Genomic DNA, 18,035 nt, shown 5'->3' on the forward strand with positions numbered 1-18,035 from the left:
CAGGCTGTGGCCAGTCTCACAGACATAGAAGCAGGTGCAGACTGATTACCTATGGGCGTGGATACAGAAGCTGTGCCTGGCAGATCCTTAACAGGTTGTTGTTTCAATTGGCTTTTTCTTGGGCTTTCTATGGGGCTTTTCGGGTTGGCGAATTGGCTAGTCCCTCAAAAAGGGGGCAGGGCGGTATTCATTTAACCGATGTGGTTTTTCGGGATGGTGTGTTGAGAATAATGTTGTATCATTCCAAAACTGACAGGAAGGGAAAAGGTTTTGAGATTTGTTTGACTAAAATTCATGAGGGGGAATCGTGCCCAGTGGGGTGTTTTCTGCGTTTCATGGCTATGTGTCCTCAGGGTTCTTCCTCTTTGCTGGTGCATGCGGATGGGTCAGCATTGTCCAGATATCAATTTATTGCTGTCTTTAAGAAATGCGTACAAGGTTTGGGCCTTTCACATCTGGATTACAGCTCACATTCTTTTAGGATTGGAGCCGCTACTGAGGTTTCTTGTTTTGGGCTCGACACTGCTTCAGTTAAGAGGATTGGCCGCTGGGAGTCCAGCCGTTTTCGTTCCTATGTTAGGCCGCATTTGCTGGAATGTTGATTTCTTTATCTTGGGTTTATTTTGGGTGGAGATGTCATTCTTGTTCTGTGTGACTAATTTTCTGTTGCTTTCAGGTTCTGCGAAATGTGTGGTTTGGCTTCTTGGCCATTCCTATATTTACTGGGCTGAAAGGCGTGCCCGTGTGCGTCCGAATGGTAGGTATTTGGATTTAGATAAGGATGAGGTGGAGGTACACTGGTTCGGAGTTCGTGGCCTGACCTGGGATCAGGTAAGGCCTTTGTTTCAGGATGCGGTTAGGTCCTGGGGTCTACCTGATATTTTGATAATTCATGCTGGGGGTAATGACATCGGGAGTTATCCCATGCGGAACCTCATTAGGAACATTAAGAGGGACTTCTTATGTTTTTTAGACGCCCATCCTGGGCTTTTGATTATATGGTCCGAAATTGTACAGCGGGTAAAATGGCGCAATGTGCAGTCATTGTCGGCGCTGAATAGAACTAGGGATAAGATTAATAAGACAGTGGCCAAGTTTGTTCGCCTCAATGGTGGGTTGGTAGTTCGTCACCCACTGTTGGAGGATCGGGGCGCGTACATTGGAAAGGATGGGGTTCACTTAACAGATGTGGGCCTGGATGTTTTACATTTTGGCCTCCAAGAAGGCCTGGAGTTGGGTTTTCAAGTGTGGCGGCGCATGAAAATTTAAGGAGTCAAGTTTTCATGCTGTGGCGGGTCCTTGGCAACACTATTTATGTTTTTATATATTGCTGTCTTTGACACAATATATTGGTTTTATTTTAAAGCTATGGATTTGGGCTTCTCTAAGGGGCGGACCCTGGGAAGCGTGGTGCTTTAGCATACCCGTGGTGACGCCACTGTAGCTTATATGGTCACGGCTAGTGGTTTAAGGGTATTGCTTTATTTATGTTTTGGAGGTTGTCAAGGACTTAGCCACATAATCTTAATATGTTAATTATGTTTATACTTGTTTTTATATATTCTCAGGTTCTGTAAAAGAAAACATTCAATAAAGCTGTGACAAGCACCTTCCAATTTTAATTGTGTCGTTGTATATTTATTAGATAGGAGAGTGTTTGTGTGGCCCCTTGTCGCCCTTGTACCATCATGAGTACGCTCTTGCCAAGTGCACCTTTCCCTCAAGAAAGATGACTAGCTCTAGCAAGAGGCTGTGGAGCCAGGAAAGGCTGCATTTCAGTAGCTGTAATGCGCCACAAGGAAGCGTTCAAGAGGCGGGTAGAGAGGAGTCTCCCAGCAAGAGAAAGACAAGAGGCTGTGCATGAGACTGAGACAAAGAAGGGAGTCCTGGGACCTTGAGTATGAGACTGCAATTGTTAAGTATGTGCCTCACCTGTGAGAGACTGTAACTACTAAGCTTTGAGCCTGAGGCCCAAGTAACTTTGAAGAGGGCCTGAACTGAGTCTAACAGGGCCTTCAGAGACTGTCGGAAGAAGGCCCAATTTGTGTGAAAGGAATCTGTGTTTTTGTTCAGTTATTTTAGTTGCTTATTTTTCCTGGTGCCGGGAATGACACCAAATAAGGCAAGGGGGCAATGAAAGGTATTGAAGGGAGTCTCCCCTATTCACGAGAGGAGCCGTATGGAGTAATGTAGAGATAGATTTTTCTGTCTCTTTCAATGCTTTTGTGTTATGCATTTTAACACTGTATTTCCTTTATAGGTCCAGGACTAGAGGAGATGAGCGGTCACTATATGCATATATACTTCCATTGCGATGCTGCCACCTAGTGGCCAGGAAGCATTTTTATGTGTTGTTTTAGTCACAGGACCTGTGCTTACATGTTCTGAGCTGTGCAGATGCTCACGTCAGTAAAGCTCACTGCTATGTAACACTGTTCAGACAATTGTGGCTGACCCTGTTTATTGCAGGCACCGGGAAAACCGGCTCGGGCACTGTCTTTATTATTTACTTTAGTGTGCAAAAACAGTGTAGTATGGGCATGTAATCAGTGTCGGAACATTGAATAACTCACAAAGGGGCTGTTTTTAAATTTGATAAAAGGCGACTGTTCCCACCTAATGGGTTCAGGTGCAAGGGCTGCAACCCATAAATCAGCAACTATTGTGCAAGCAGGGCTGAGTAGGCCCTGAAGCCAGAGAGTACCCATTGCTGTGGCGGTGGAGTGCAGGAACCTCCCCACAGATGATTGCTGTGAAAGAGGCAGCATTGGATGTAACAAGTGGAAGTTGCGTGAAGCCTCCCTGTTATTTAGTTGCTGAGACGATGGGTTACCCCTGTATCAGGGAAGAGTCCGAGCTCTGTCCCAAGGAAACCAAGCTGGTAAAACCCCATTTCCTGCATTGCCTGAAATTGCCGCCATTTTGTGTAATATTTTAAGTGACTGTGCCTCTCTGCTAAGAACAGTTTTTGTATTTCCTTTTGGTCGTTTTGCAAACATTACCGGCCTACTAAAAGAAACCTGCATCAAACCTGGGTTTCTTGTCATCATACTGCCAGTAACAATGCAAGGTCAAATACATTACTCGGCTCTAAAGCAGTTATTCATTATTTGGATGACTTTTTTTGTGTGGGCCCTGCGGCTCGGCCGTCGTGTGCAATATTGCTATGGGCAGTGATAGATGTTTTTGTTGACTTTGGGGTTCCGTTGGCGTTTGAAAAAACAGAAGGACCAACCACAACGATCTGTTTTTAGGGAATTGAAATTGATTCCCAGGCAATGGAATGTAGGTTGCCAGAGGCAAAACTTATTGATCTGCGGGCAACGGTGCAGGAGGCTCTGGTGAGAATAAAAATCACCCTGCGGCTCCTGCAATCATTATTGGGGAAACTCAATTTTGTCTGTAGAATTATGCCCATGGGCCGTGTTTTTTGTAGGCGCTTAGCACAAGCAACTGCTGGAGTTAGATGTCCCCACCATTTTATTCGCCTTGGCAAGGTGCATAAGGCGGATTTGAGGGTTTGGGATTCCTTTTTGGTAGAATATAACGGCAGGTCATTATGGATTGCAGAGGGAGTTTCGAATGTGGAGATGCAATTGTCTACTGATGCTTCCAGTTATATCGGTTTCGGGACGTATTTTCAGGGAAAATGGTGTGTTGGTACTTGGCCAGTAGAGTGGAGGGAGTGTGGTTTGACGGGTAATCTTTGTTTTCTGGAGTTGTTTCCCATTCTTGTTGCGGTGGAAATTTGGGGACAGCTTTAGTCCAATCGGTCAGTGTTTTTTCACTATGATAACATGGCGGTCGTGTGCGCTATTAATAGTTTGTCCGCCAATTCCCCCCCGGTGATCACAGTCCTGCTGTGTTTGAGATGGAACATTCTATTTAGGGCTCATCATGTTCCTGGAGTTTCCAATGACATTACAAATGCTTTATCTCGATTGCAGTGGGATCGTTTCCGTTGGCTAGCTCCAGAGGCAGAGAGGGATCCAGTTTCTTGCCCCGAGCACCATTGGAGGGTGGTGTGGCTCGTCTGATATGGTGGGCGAAGCGTTCGCTGGCCCCTGCTACGTGGGATGCTTATACCAAGATCTGGGTGAGATGGTTCCAGCTGGAGGATTCGTGGTGTAGTCAAAGGAGTCATTTTAGTGCCTTAGAGGGGATGTTCTGTTTTTTGTTATCTCTTATGGACAGTGGATCTTCAGCTTCCTCTGTTGTTAAGTCGGTAGCGGCACTTTCCTTTTTCTTTAAGTTAATTGGTTGTACGGATGTTACTAAGCATTTTTTGATACGGCGGGCTCTGCAAAATTTTCAAAAAGGGCATGTCGGGCAGGATAAGCGTGGGCTGGTGTCTTTTGCAATGTTGGAGGGACATTTTCTCAGTTGCACAGGATATCCCATTCAGATTATGAGAGGTTGTTGTTTCAATTGGCTTTCTCTTGGGCTTTCTATGGGGCTTTTAGGGTTGGCGAATTGGTTAGTCCCTCAAAACGGGTGCAGGGCGGTAATCAAGTAACCGATGTGTTTTTTTCAGGATAGTGTGTTGAGAATAATGTTGTATCATTCAAAAACTGACAGGAAGGGAAAAGGTTTTGAGATTTGTTTGACTAAAATTCATGAGGGGGAATCGTGCCCAGTGTGTTGTTTTCTGCGTTTCATTGCTGTGCGTCCTCAGGCTGTCTTTAACCACTTTAGGACACAGCCTGTTTTGGCCTTTAGGACAGAGCCTATTTTTTCAAATCTGACATGTGTCACTTTATGTGGTAATAACTCCGGAATGCTTTTACCTATCCAAGCGATTCTGTGATTGTTTTCTCGTGACATATTGTACTTTATGTTAGTGAAAAAATTTGGTTGATAAATTCAATATTTATTTGTGAAAAACTTCGAATTTTAGCAAAAATTTGCAAAAATTAGCATTTTTCTAAATTTAAATGTGTTTGCTTGTGAAACAGATAGTAATACCACACAAAATAGTTACTAGTTAACATCCCCTATATGTCTACTTTATGTTTGCATCATTTTTTTTCACGTACTTTTATTTTTCTAGGACGTTACGAGGCTAGAACTTTAGCAGCAATTTCTCATATTTTCAATAAAATTTCAAAAGGCTATTTTTTCAGGGACCAGTTCAGTTCTGAAGTGGCTTTGAGGGCCTTATATATTAGAAAGTTCCCATAAATCACCCCATTTTGAAAACTGTACCCCTCAAGGTATTCAAAACCACATTCAGAAAATATTTTAACCACTGGCGTAGCTATAGGGGTCGCAGCGGTCGCAATTGCGACCGGGCCCAGAAGCCAGGGGGGCCCACGGCCCCCCGCACCACATCAATAAAAAGTTACTATAGTAACTCGGGCCGCGGGCCCCTGTTACTATAGTAACATACTTTACTTACCTTCCTGGTTCCGGATCGCAGCGGAGGTCCTGACGTCAAGCGCTGTGCGCAGCGCATGACGTCACAGCGCTATGCCGCCGCGCACAGCATCGAGACTACAGAACTCCCGCCGCGGCCGAAGAGGAAGGTAAGGTTAGCCCTGACTGGCGGGGTCCGACTCCCGGGACCCGCCAATCAGCTGTTTTGAAGGGGCCGCAGCACTCGTACGAGAGCTGCTCCCCTTCATTCCTGTCACTTCATTCCGGTCACACTGTGAATCGGTGTCGGCGATTCACAGTGTGAGCGAGTAGTGAAATGAAGGGGAAGCAGCTCTCGTACGAGTGCTGCGGCCCCTTCAAAACAGCTGATTTGCGGGTCCCGGGCGACACATCAGCTATTGATGGCCTATCCTGTGGATAGGCCATCAATGTTTAGGGACTGCACAACCCCTAAGCCTACGATGTATCAGGCTTAGGGGGCCCATGAGACAGGATCACAGATTGTGTGATCCTGTCTGCTGGGCCCTGTATCTAAGCCAATCACATGGTAGGCTTAGATACATGGCCCATGCGTGATCCTGTCTGCTGGGCCCTGTATCTAAGCCTACCACACTGTAGGTTTAGATACAGGGCCCCAGCACACAGTAATCTTATACTGTATAAGATTACTGTCTGCTGGACCCTGTATCTAAGCCTACCTTGTGGTAGGCTTAGATACAGGGTCCCACAGACAGTATCACACATGGGCCCTGTATCTAAGCCTTAGGGTATGTGCACAGACACTAATTACGTCCGTAATTGACGGACGTATTTCGGCCGCAAGTACCGGACCGAACACAGTGCAGGGAGCCGGGCTCCTAGCATCATAGTTATGTACGATGCTAGGAGTCCCTGGCTCGCTGCAGGACAACTGTCCCATACTGTAATCATGTTTTCAGTACGGGACAGTTGTCCGGCAGCGAGGCAGGGACTCCTAGCGTCGTACATAAGTATGATACTAGGAGCCCGGCTCCCTGCACTGTGTTCGGTCCAGTACTTGCGGCCGAAATACGTCCGTCAATTACGGACGTAATTAGTGTGTGTGCACATACCCTAACACGTGTTACTAATCATTTTTTGTGTGTTTTCTTACAGGTTCGGTCGTTGGACTACGGCGGATTCCAGGACTACTTCGATCACAGCTTTTTTTTTTATTAATAAAATGGTTAATGAGGGTTCTGTGGGTTTTTTTTTTTATTTCAATAAAATATTTTTTCTATGCCTTTGTGTTTTTTTTTTAAACTATATTATTACCGCCTTAGTAATGGCCGCCGGGTGATTGACAGCATCCATTGCTAAGGCGGGGCTTAGTGTTAGCGGATGCAGAGGCTAACACTAACCCCCTTTATTACCCCGGTACCCACCGCCACCAGGGGTGCTGGGAAGAGCCGGGTACGATCCAGTACCTGACCATCTGTAGTGATGGTCGGCCACTGGGGTGGCCGCAGGCTGGTATTATCAGGAGGGAAAAGGCCAAAAACAGTGGCCCTTCCCATCCTGGTAATGCTGCCTGCTGCTGCTTTATTGTATCTGGCTGGTTATGAAAATGGGGGGGACCCCACGTCATTTAAAAAAAATAAATAAATAAATAATTGGAAAGAACGATTTCGGGTCCCCCCCAATTTTCATAACCAGCCAAATACAACACAGCAGCAGCAGGCAGCATTACAAGGGTGGGAAGGGCCACTGTTTTTGGCCTTCCCCAGCCTAATACTACCAGCCTGCGGCCACCCCGGTGCCTGCCCGTCACTACAGATGGTCGGGTACTGGTTTGTCCCCGGCTCTTCCCAGTACCCCTGGTGGCGGTGGGTACCGGGGTAATAATGGGGGTTAGTGTAGCCTCTGCACCGGCTAACATTAAGCCTTGCCTTAGTAATGGAGGTTGTCAATCAGCCAGCGGCCATTACTAAGGCGGTAATAATAAAGTTTAAAAAGATACAAGCACATAGAAAAAATATTTTATTGAAATAAAAAAATAACCCTCATTAACCATTTTATTGAGAATAAAAAAAACGCCGTCATTGAAGTTCTCGAATCCGAAGTCCAACAACCGAACCTGTAAAAAAAACACAAAAATAATCAGTAACACATAAAGAAGCAAAATTATTATTCTTACCTTTCCTGGGTCCAGCGCTGGAGACGCAATGTCAGCGAGCTGAGCCCTGTATCTAATCCAATCATGTGTGATACAGTCTGCTGAGCTGTGTATCTAATCCAATCATGTATGATACTGTCTGCTGGGCCCTATATCTAATCCGATCATGTGTGATACTGTCTGCTGAGCCACTGTATCTAATCCTATCATGTGTGATACTGTCTGCTGAGCCACTGTATCTAATCCTATCATGTGTGGTTCTGTCTGCTTAGCCACTGTATCTAATCCTATCATGTGTGATACTGTCTGCTGAGCCACTGTATCTAATCCTATCATGTGTGGTACTGTCTGCTGAGCCACTGTATCTAATCCTATCATGTGTGGTACTGTCTGCTGAGCCACTGTATCTAATCCTATCATGTGTGATACTGTCTGCTGGGCCACTGTATCTAATCCTATCATGTGTGATACTGTCTGCTGAGCTGTGTATCTAATCCTATCATGTGTGATACTGCCTTCTGAGCCACTGTATCTAATCCTATCATGTGTGATACTGTCTGCTGAGCCACTGTATCTAATCCTATCCATAGTTTATAGGGTCGTAGTGCTATAGATATGCTATGCTGTCTCATATACACACTTTTTTTTGGGCGGACACATATGTATTGGGGCTATTTCCCGGACATTTTAAGCCATGAGGGTATGTTCACACGGCAGCGTCTGTTACGGCTGAAATTACTGTGCTCTTTTCAGGAGAAAACAGCACCGTAATTTCAGCCGTAATGGCATGTGCAGGTGTCTTTTGCTGCGTCCATTACGGAAGTAATTGAAGCTGGTTTTCCATGGAGTCCATGGAAAACGGCTCCATTTACGTCTGAAGAAGTGACAGGCACTTTTTTACGCGCCGCCTTTTGACAGCGACGCGTAAAAAAAAATGACCGTCGGCACAGAACATCGTAAGACTCATTCAAATGAATGGGCAGATGTTTGCCGACGCTTTTGAGCCGCATTTTCGGACGTAATTCAATGCTAAAACGCCCGAATTACGTCCGTAAATAGTGTGTGTGAACCCAGCCTTAGTGACGCCCCCGGCTGCTAGTGCTGCATTGTTGGGTCACTTAGGAGACCCAGCGATGCAGCTGAAAGCAGACCGTCAGCCATGAGAAGTTTGCGGGGGGGGGGGGGGGCAGTAAGAATTTTTGCATCGGGGCCCATGAGCCTCTAGCTACGCCCCTGATTTTAACCCTTTAGGCGTTTCACAGGAATTAAGGCAAAGTAGAGGTGAAATTTTTTTTTGCCGAAATTCATTTGTAATAAAAAAAAATCTGTAACACAGAAGGTTTTACCAGGGAAACGCAACTCAATATGTATTGCCCAGATTCTGCAGATTTTAGAAATATCCAACATGTGGCCCTAGTGTCCTAATGGACTGAAACACAGGCCTCAGAAGCAAAGGAGCACCTAGTGGATTTCGGGGCCTCCTTTTTTTAGAATATATTTTAGGCACCATGTCAGGTTTGAAGAGGTCTTGTAGTGCCAAAACAGTGGAAATCCCCCAAAAGTGGGACACCTGCAGAATATGGCGCGGGCGCAGCGCATGAGCCCGCTCCATATATAACCCCCCGCACCACGACATGCTATTAAGTCGTGGTGCGCGAAGGCGTTAATGCGCAGCGGATGGTGCAAAGTGAAAATTTAAATTTTCCACTGATATGCCATTTTAACGCACAATATGTTGTGCCCAGTTTGTGCCACTGAAGACAAATACCTCATACAATGTTGAGCAGGTTCTCCCAGATATAAAATATCATATATGTGGACGTAAGCTGGTGTTTGGGCACGCTGTGGGGCTTAGAAGGGAGGGAGCGCCATTTGGCTTTTGGAGCGCAGAGTTTGCTTGGTAACTGTTCTGTTTGGGGTTTTGCTTTTATTTCAGTTCATGAAGTGGGGGTATGTGTGAATTGGGCAGAGTACATCAGGACATAATAAGAGGGTATAATAATTTGGTAAATAAATAATAATCCGCAGATATGTGGCCAATGTCGCATTGATAAATGGCGCCTGATCTTATCAGCTTTTGGACACTGCATAATTTCTGTCGCTATATTCTGAGAGCCAGAACTTTTTTTTATTTTTTCTTCACCGGAGCCGTGCGAGGACTTATTTGTTGCGGGACAATCTGTAGTTTTCATTGGTATCATTTTAGGGTACATGTGATTTTTTTATCACTTTAAATTAGATTTTTTTTGGCAAGCAGTGACAAAAAAACAATTCTGACAATGTTTTTTGTCTTTTTTTTTTACACTTTTCACCGTGCGCTATAAATGAAATTTTACTTTATTCTGCGGGTCGATACGATTACGGCGATACCGGATGTATATAGTTTTTTTATGTTTTGTGGCATTTGCGCAATAAAATTACTCTTCGATTAAATTATTTATTTTTTGTTTCACCATATTCTGAGAGGCATAACTTTTTTATTTTTCAGTCAAAAAAGCTGTGTAAGGGCTTGTTTTTTGCGGGACGGGTTGTCGTTTTTATTGGTACTATTTTAGGGTACATGCGACTTTTTGATCACTTTTTATTCTATATTTTTGGAGGGTTGATGACCAAAAAAAATTGCGATTCTGACATAGTTTTTTAATTATTTTTTTTGCGCTGTTCACCGTTCGGGAAAAATAATATTATCGTTTTATAGTTTTGGTCGTTATGAACGCGGTGATAGCAAATATGTGTACTTTTTTTAACATTTTAATTTTTTCCCTATAATAAAAGACTTATTATAGGGAAAAAAAGCATTTTTTGTTTTTGTAACTTTTATAACTTGTTTTTACACTTTTATAAAACATTTTTATTACTTTTACTTTTTACTTGAAGACTGGCAGCACTGATCGCTGCTATAATACATTACACCACCTAGGTAGTGTAACGTATTATAAACTGTCAGTGTGACGCTGAGAGTCACACTGACAGGAAGCTTAGGAGGACCGGCCTCCGGCTGGTTCTCATAGGCTGCTGTGCATGGCAGACCCAGGGGCCGTTGTATGGCCTCCGGTTCTGCCTTATAACCGACTGAAGCACCCGCAATCGGTCCCCGGGAAAGTTTGTTGTAGCAACAAACTTTCCAGTTTGTTGTAGTAACAAACTTTCCAGTTCGTTGCTACAACAAGCTTTCCCTGCGATCACATGACTGGGACCTGAACCAATTAGGTCCCGGTCATGACTCCAGGACCAGAGGCAGGGGTTAACAGCGCGATCCGGGTGTCAGCGCTACTCTGAGACACCCGGATCGCGCTTTTAACACCCACCGTGAATTCACGTCGGCACTGCACAGAGCCCAGCAAATGCCAACGTGAATATACAGTGGGCGGTCGGGAAGCGGTTAAAAACACATATATTCTGATGTATCAGGAAGATACTATCACACCTCTGCGGGTCTAGAACTCATATCTAGCCTGAGTGTTATCAGTAATTAATATAAATATTAATTACCTGTCTTGTGATTCCTTTCTTGCTGCTGACAGGATTATATGTCACGTTCCTTCTTCTCACTGGGATCAGTCATCTGTAAAGAATCAAAGGTGTGATAATATGTTCCTGATACATGTTATAGACACTAAGGGTATGTGCACACGTAGTGACCAAAAACGTCTGAAAATCCAGAGCTGTTTTCAAGGGAAAACAGACCCTGCTTTTCAGACGTTTTTTGACCAACTCGCATTTTTCGCGCCGTTTTTCGCTGCGTTTTTTTACGTCCATTTTTGGAGCTGTTTTCATTGGAGTCTATGAGAAAACAGCTCCAAAAACGTCCAAAGAAGTGTCCTGCACTTCTTTTGACGAGGCTGTATTTTTACGCGTCGTCGTTTGACAGCTGTCAAACGACGACACGTAAATAACAGGTCGTCTGCACAGTACGTCGGCAAACCCATTCAAATGAATGGGCAGATGTTTGCTGACGTATTGTAGCCCTATTTTCAGACGTAAAACGAGGCATAATACGCCTCGTTTACGTCTGAAAATAGGTCGTGTGAACCCAGCCTAATATGTATAACACACTAGGGACATAGTTATTTATCTCAGGTATAATGTACAAATAGAAAATAAAGAAAAAGACGACACTAAGGACCTGTTCACATCACCGCTGCCCTTCCGTTGAGGGATTCCGTCTGAGGTTTCCGTCGGGTTAACCCCTCAAAAATGAAACAAAATAACATGCCCCCCCTTGCCTGTGCTGTATGGCAAACCCCCATTTTATGGTAAAAAGTAGCATAACAAGTGTATTCTATTGTAAGGCCCCTTGGGTGCCTAGAATTATGGAGCTTATGGGTATATTGCTTATATAGTTTAAATTAATGTTTATTATCAATGTAATCTTAAATGGTTAACACAATTATTTTTTCTGAGTCGTTATAAAGGGTTACCTGTGCCTAGTAGGCAACAGTTCTCCAAAAAGATTCAGGATTGTTACCACACAGGGTCCTCAGTGGTGGAGTGAATGCAACGGCGTGGAAATCCACTTATTAAGGGATGGCTGGAGTCTGGCAGTAACTATTTTCCCAAAGCAAAGGAGCTGAAGAGCCCTTTCCAAAAGCTTATGGACTGTTATTGTTGTCCCATGCTTTTTAGAGGGTAGTGTTATGCTCTAAAAATAGTTCCTCCACCCCCCCCCTTCCCTGCATGTGGCATGGCCGGAAGTTCCCGGCTTGCAGTAAAGTGGTCCAGTGATGTGGGACAGCGCTGGTGTAGAGGAAGGAGGAGTCAGTCCTTGTACTGCACCCTCATCTAACAGGTCCATGAGGCAGGGTTCTGCTCTACCCCAGAGGAAGCAGTAGGGGCATGGATGGCTCGAGGTGTGGTGGGAGGAGCAGTCCTGTGATTATAATGTACAGGCAGACTATGGAGGGCAGTCGGTAGCATCAGTGGTGAGACAGGTGTAGACTCCAAAAGGAGTTTATTGCCCCCTCCTTGCTGCTGGTGGGAGAGACCGTTGTCATAGGATACGGACGAAGACTGCCTCCTATTGCATCATTGGGATCTGCAGCTGACCACGGTCAAGAGACTGGTCGTCCAGCTGCTGGAACAATCTTGGAGGCACCCTTGGGTGATGCCAGGATTCCTGTGAGTGGTGAGTCACCTTCATGTTTGGCTGCGTACTCAAGCACAAATGTGTTGACGGATGAGGATTTGTTCTCTGTTTTAAAGGACAACTTGGGCTTGTTTGGGTGGCAAAGGGTGGAGTATAAGCTATGCCAGTAAAGCCAGTACGTTAATACCCCGCCTGACTAGATGGTTTGTACAGATTAACCTTTTGTGGCGTATTATTCTGTGGTGTGGCTCCTCTGGGAATTTACCTGTCCACCAATATAGGGGACAAGATCCACAGACGATAATTTGTGATATTTGGTTTCAGTGGATCATGTAATGGTGGAGAAAGAGAGAGGGTCTGAGAAAAATTCCAAAGTGGTAAAGACCTGTACGATGTAACCTGTCATTTAAAACGAGATTACGCTTGCCTTGCTGTAAATATCACAGAGACGCTACATAAGGGTCAGGATTGTGAAAATAAAAAAAAGTTGTGATAAAAAAAGAATTAATGTTCCATTATTAGTGAAAGAATCTATGAAATTATCGGCAGAATTTAATATGGTCTAATAATTAATAATACCTGTCAATGCTCACGGCTTTTACAGATGACACCTAACTGTCCATACCAACGGGTCCCTCCCCCATCACATTCCTTGTTAATGAAATGGCGGTTTAGTATACAAAGATTTTTTTCAACACCAATTACCTTTAAAAACCAGTATATAATTCCCTTTTTTCCAGTTCATGTATTGTCCTAAACTGTTTAAATGATGTATTTTTTAGCGTCTATTTATGTTTTAATATCTCGATGTGAGTATTGCAGAGGTTCATATCCGACAGCCTAATAAACAAAAATAAGCATTAATACTCTATCCACTACTCAAGGACAAAATTGGATCATTGTTATCCCTCATCCTATCATTGATAACTATCTATCAAACAATGCTGTAAGTACACAACTTACTATTAGAGCAGTGATGTTCTATCACCGGCTCTCTGTTTCAGCACCACTTTTGATGGACAGCTCCACTGTGCTGGATAGCTTTTATTTATAGACTGCCGATGTTCCTAAGGCGTCTCCTTAGTTCAACACTACTCTGCTGGACAGCACCACCTTGCTGTGACAGCACTAATTTTCACCTGTTGGCAACGGATATAAACCTCGTTCTGACAAATAGTTGTTAGCATTAAAGCCATGAGGAAGAACGTGGTATACATCTGAAACGCGTAGGCACTTTACCTACATTTTCACCCTTGCATTCGGGAATGATCTTGTTTTAACCATCCAAATAAAATTGGAACTACGTTCTGTTTTAAACTTGACTGCGCTGGACCATCTACTTTTGCCCATTTTTCTTCTGTCTAAAACTTGCATCAAGGTGAGCTGGAGGATCCCTCCCACTGTTTGTTTGTATAGCTATACGGCTGCATCCATCCGTGCACACCTACTGCCCGTTATATAGGGTTCAGAATACAAAAGCACAATTGTATTTTGACCATATCCCGAATGTTAAAGAGTTCTATAACATACTAATATACTCACAGAGTTATTAAAGTACAACAATTTTTCTTTATATATATATTTTTTCTTCTGGCTTTAAAATACAAATTTTTAAAACTTAACTGGAATTTCGGTTATATATATACATACAGTGAAGGAAATAAGTATTTGATCCCTTGCTGATTTTGTAAGTTTGCCCACTGTCAAAGACATGAACAGTCTAGAATTTTTAGGCTAGGTTAATTTTACCAGTGAGAGATAGATTATATAAAAAAAAACAGAAAATCTCATTGTCAAAATTATATATATTTATTTGCATTGTGCACAGAGAAATAAGTATTTGATCCCTTTGGCAAACAAGACTTAATACTTGGTGGCAAAACCCTTGTTGGCAAGCAAAGCAGTCAGACGTTTTTTGTAGTTGATGATGAGGTTTGCACACATGTTAGATGGAATTTTGGCCGACTCCTCTTTGCAGATCATCTGTAAATCATTAAGATTTCGAGGCTGTCGCTTGGCAACTCGGATCTTCAGCTCCCTCCATACGTTTTTGATGGGATTAAAGTCTGGAGACTGGCTAGGCCACTCCATGACCTTAATGTGCTTCTTTTTGAGCCATTCCTTTGTTGCCTTGGCTGTATGTTTCGGGTCATTGTCGTGCTGGAAGACCCAGCCACGAGCCATTTTTAATGTCCTGGTGGAGGGAAGGAGGTTGTCACTCAGGATTTGACGGTACATGGGTCCATCCATTCTCCCATTGATGCGGTGAAGTAGTCCTGTGCCCTAAGCAGAGAAACATCCCCAAAACATAATGTTTCCACCTCCATGCTTGACAGTGGGGACGGTGTTCTTTGGGTCATAGACAGCATTTCTCTTCCTCCAAACACGGCGAGTTGAGTTAATGCCAAAGAGCTCAATTTTAGTCTCATCTGACCACAGCACCTTCTCCAAATCACTCTCAGAATCATCCAGATGTTCATTTGCAAACTTCAGACGGGCCTGTACATGTGCCTTCTTGAGCAGGGGGACCTTGCGGGCACTGCAGGATTTTAATCCATTACGGCGTAATGTGTTACCAATGGTTTTCTTGGTGACTGTGGTCCCAGCTGCCTTGAGATCATTAACAAGTTCCCCCGGTGTAGTTTTCGGCTGAGCTCTCACCTTCCTCAGGATCAAGGATACCCCACGAGGTGAGATTTTGCATGTTGCCCCAGATCGATGTCGATTGAAAGTCATTTTGAATGTCTTCCATTTTCTTACTATTGCACCAACAGTTGTCTCCTTCTCACCCAGCGTCTTATTTATGGTTTTGTAGCCCATTCCAGCCTTGTGCAGGTCTATGATCTTGTCCCTGACATCCTTAGAAAGCTCTTTGGTCTTGCCCATGTTGTAGAGGTTAGAGTCAGACTGTTTAATTGAGTCTGTGGACAGGAGTCTTTTATACAGGTGACCATTTAAGACAGCTGTCTTAATGCAGGCACCAAGTTGATTTGGAGCATGTAACTGGTCTGGAGAAGGCTGAACTCTTAATGGTTGGTAGGGGATCAAATACTTATTTCTCTGTGCACAATGCAAATAAATATATCTAATTTTGACAATGTGATTTTCAGTTTTTTTTTTTTTAAATATAATCTATCTCTCACTGATAAAATTAACCTAGCCTAAAAATTCTAGACTGTTCATGTCTTTGACAGTGGGCAAACTTACAAAATCAGCAAGGGATCAAATACTTATTTCCTTCACTGTATATATATATACAACAAGTAATAACCATGTCTCAAGATACACGATGTTCCAGAGTGGAAATGGCCGCCCAAGTGTTTGGCAATTATGATACTCCAGAAGGAGGTGATCGTGCATTACAGGAAATGTTCCATGATCTAGAGAAACTATCAGTACAGGAGGCTAAGATATGGTGGGACCTGACGACTTTACGTAATTATATTACAAAACAAATGATCCCAAGGGGTCTACGTTTAAGAAAAAGTTCTACTTTTACCTACTCTGAAGAATTCAGCACACACTGGAATTTTATATTAACAGAATGTTCTATAAAACTAATGGAACTAATTACCAGACAAGAGGAGGCCAAATTGACAGAAATTGGAAACTGACATTTCCGCTCTAAAAGAACAAATTAATGCTTCCTCCAGCTCACCCGACTTTACTATACTGGAACAACGTACTTCTCTACACTTGGAAAAATTAAATAAATCCATAGCTGAAACTGAGAAAAATAAATTCCAACGAGACCTCAGGGACTATGCAAACAAGGAGGTGTATGATTGGAATAAAAGAGACAAAGTACACAACAAAATCAGACCCATCTTAAAAAATCGCAGACAAGAGAGAAGATCCGGCAGCAGTCTGAACAGAGTCAGTTTTAGCTCCTCTGAACCTGATTCAATCGAAGGAATAAATGAAGCCTCAGATAGTGATAACTCTAGGATCCTATATTCCCAAGGATACCAATCAGTCAGCAAGTCAAGGAAGTAAAAAAATGGGGAAGGAGAGGCGGTAGGAAACATCACCCAAACAGACCAGGAACAAAACCGTCGCCTACGGAACCGCAGGAACCCACACCCAGCATTAATGTGATCAACCTTTCCTCATCCGAACTAACTCCACACAAGTCAAGGTTCTTTCGTTGGGCCTCAATTTTGCCCCTAATCGTACGTTCAATACTTTCAACACACTTCTGGACATTAATCGATTTGTAAGGAATTTAACAGTAAAGAGGCATTTCTACAACACGCTCCCAAATGACAACAGACTCCGAAGATTATAATCTCAAAGAACCCAATACAAATATCCACGACCATAGATTACTATCGTTTGAGGAACATAGGGCAATCCAATGCTTAGAGAGTCTGAAACCAGAACTTCCTACAAGAAATATTCATTTTTCCCCGGACTTTGTCACAAAAAATCCAAGCTTCCATCCTCTGGCATCCAGGATAGACTCTATGGACAGATTTCAATGGGCAATTGAAAAGGATCTCCAGCAACTATCCAAAAATTCGTAGTGTTGTAATAAGAATTGTAATATTTTTAAAGAGCTGAATATGGCAAATAAAATCGTTAAAAAATAATAAGGATATCATTATTAAGATGTCGGGAAAAGGGGGCAGTATCACTGTGTTAGATAGGGAAATGTATAAGACCCAAATTTTGAAACTCATAGCAGATACAGACACATATAAAAAACTAACATGCAATCCAACATCTATGTTCCAAAAAAAGCTCAACAGACTGATAAACGATGGTTTAGGTAGTGGCGTATTAACAAGTAAGCAAGCAGAATATATTATGGTCCAATGTCCCTCAATTCCAATCATGCACGCATTGACCAAGACACATAAAGGCATAAACCCCCCACCTATGCGCCCCATAGTGTCAGGGATAGGATCATTCAGAGAAAAACGATCTGAATGGCTAGACTCGTTGTTACAACCTCTTGCATTAAGAACCCTGGGCCATTTACGTGACACCAGAGATGTTTTATGCTCATTTCACAAAAAAAGATGGGAAAATAAATTTGCATGGCTGAGCTGTGATGTGACCTCACTTTATACCAGCATTCCACACGAAATAGCCCATAGGGCACTAGAATATCATCTTTTTAAACACAGCACTTACAGCTATGAGCTACAATCATATATACTTGAGGTCCTTGTCTTCCTGATGACACACAATTTCTTCCAGTTCGATGGGTTGTTTTACCTACAACTTAAGTGAGTATCAATGGGAGCTAAATTCTCCCCTTCTCTGGCAAATCTTGTGATGGCGTTGTGGGAGGAACTTTTCATTTTTTCTAGTGATAATCCTTTTGGCAGATCTATTAACTGGTATGCAAGGTATATAGACGACCTGCTATTTATATGGGAAGGCAATATGTCAGATATCCCAAATTTCATCAATTATCTTAATAACCAACTC

This window comes from Rhinoderma darwinii, unplaced genomic scaffold (genome assembly GCF_050947455.1).
Source record: "Rhinoderma darwinii isolate aRhiDar2 unplaced genomic scaffold, aRhiDar2.hap1 Scaffold_89, whole genome shotgun sequence".
Lineage (NCBI taxonomy): Eukaryota > Metazoa > Chordata > Amphibia > Anura > Rhinodermatidae > Rhinoderma > Rhinoderma darwinii.